The sequence below is a fragment of the Sinocyclocheilus grahami genome, unplaced genomic scaffold (assembly GCF_001515645.1).
Source record: "Sinocyclocheilus grahami isolate Dianchi unplaced genomic scaffold, SAMN03320097.WGS_v1.1 scaffold271.1, whole genome shotgun sequence".
NCBI classification, from domain to species: Eukaryota; Metazoa; Chordata; class Actinopteri; order Cypriniformes; family Cyprinidae; genus Sinocyclocheilus; species Sinocyclocheilus grahami.
The window spans coordinates 529,820-532,393 of record NW_015505450.1 but is presented as its reverse complement, the minus strand read 5'-3'; positions in this window follow the sequence as shown (position 1 = coordinate 532,393).

Genomic DNA, 2,574 nt, shown 5'->3' with positions numbered 1-2,574 from the left:
TACATATATACATATATATATATATATATATATATATATATATATATATATATATATATATATATATTTTTTTTTTTATTTTTTTGTAATATATCTATATATATATTTTTTTTTTATATATATAAGGTTTTGTAAAAAGGTCAAAAAGCAAACAAACAAAAGGTTGAACTATCTGATTATCTTAATCTGTTTTTCTCATGCATATTTCTGCCGCAGCACTTTATTTGAATTTGGTGGATAAAAGTCTTTTAAATATCAATCATCAGTGAAGATTTTTTTACGAAATTACTTTTCTTTTCAAGAAAAAAATGATTAGGCTTTTTTGACATTTCTGACTACATGCTCTCCAAAATATCAAAAAGCATAAAAATAAATTCACACATAATAATAAAGTAATAGACAAACAGAATGAACTGTTTTTGCAGCTCACTTTCTGTTTCAGACTGTGCAACAGTATATTCAGAGGCAGACTTACCCATTAGGCAAAGGTAGGGGACCGGCTTGGGCCCCCAAAAGCCAAGGGCCCCCTAAAATGCTTTTCATATACGAGATGCGCATTAAGCGCGGACACGTGAACGGTTGCTGTTTACGGTGTTTATTACCACGACAACCGTCTGCGTGTCCGAGTTGAACACGTATTGAGCAACAGTGCGTATTATATGTTTATTGTTTTAAATGCCGCTTGCGTTTATGAGAAGGGCCCAGGTGGAGGACGTATACGCAGTTACTTTATTGGCTGATATAATCCTTAGGGGTGTAAATGTATAATTTCCTTTTCACAATTTTTTCAGTTTCGTTTAAATTTGTAGTTAAAATAAAAATAAATGTATTTTAAAGTTTAGAATTAGACAGCCTTTGGAGAGTGTATGAGACCAGGCACATAGGTTTACGTGTCTTTCCTCGTGAAAATAGGCTATATTTTTCACACTTTTCTCATTTTCACTATTTCAAGTTTTTATATGAATTCATTAGGCAAAGGTAGGTGACCGCCTTGGGCCCCCAAAAGCCAAGGGCCCCCTAAAATGCTTTTCATATACGAGATGCGCATTAAGCGCGGACACGTGAACGGTTGCTGTTTACGGTGTTTATTACCACGACAACCGTCTGCGTGTCCGAGTTGAACACGTATTGAGCAACAGTGCGTATTATATGTTTATTGTTTTAAATGCCGCTTACGCGTTTATGAGAAGGGCCCAGGTGGAGGACGTATACGCAGTTACTTTATTGGCTGATATAATCCTTAGGGGTGTAAATGTATAATTTCCTTTTCACAATTTTTTCAGTTTTGTTTAAATTTGTAGTTAAAATAAAAATAAATGTATTTTAAAGTTTAGAATTAGACAGCCTTTGGAGAGTGTATGAGACCAGGCACATAGGTTTACGTGTCTTTCCTCGTGAAAATAGGCTATATTTTTCACACTTTTCTCATTTTCACTATTTCAAGTTTTTATATGAATTAATCTCTGAAGGGCATTTTCATTGTCTGACAAAGCAGTGTTTATGAGCGCTGCGTTGTTTACAGTCGTTACCGGGGAAACCGCTATATTTCTGACGTCCCAAAAGCGCCTCCTGCTGGCACAGAATGAAAGTGCATTTTCAATAATGCAGTCTGTAGTTTTTGTTCAGATCAATGTGAAAATCCACCCACATAACCCCGCTTTAAATTAATTTAATTCAAATTTCTTTAAAAAAAAATGGTTTAAAGGCTCAATTGTGAGGTTTATTATTTTATAATTTATTTGGTTTTTGTGAAAACCTGCATCTCAACTGTAAATCAATTGCTATTTATTCGTCCCTAACATGAAAGAAAGCCATTATACACCGGACACAACTATGGGGCACTATTGTGCAGCAGCGAGCATCACAACAAAAAAGGATCCTCAAGGCTGATCCAGGTAAATGTGTGTAAATGTATAGAGCCCCATTCCTATATTTTGCCTGGGGCCCCCAATTCACTAAATCCGCCACTGAGTATATTTCTTATTTACATGAAACATCAGGCTCTTTTATCTCAGAAGATCAAAGAAAGCGTGATTCCTGATGATGTGACCAGACTCATTCACCTCGACTGAACCTTTTCTTCATAACGTCCCATCACGCTGATGCAGAAATGGTCCATATTCATTCACAACCCTTCATCTTAATAGATGAAGACTCCTGCCTCGCTTTCACTTGTCCATAAAATATGTCATATCCTCTATTAGTTTTCTCAGAGTGTCCCGGGCCGAGACACCTAATTTCCACATAGGTATGAATTATGCTTTCAAATGGACTTGCCCGGAAGCGTCCGCTGAGAAATGAGGTCTGTGTGCAGCAGGATCATCAATCAGGACATCATTCAGACCCCAGCTCTTCTCCAGTGCTCCGGGAATTACAGCAGCACTCAAGCAATCCTATCACACACACACACATACACACACTCACAGACACACACACTCACAGACACACACACACACACACACACACACACACACACACACAGACACACACACACTCACACCGACACACACACACACACACACACACACACACACACACACACTCTCTCTCACACACACACACACACACATATGT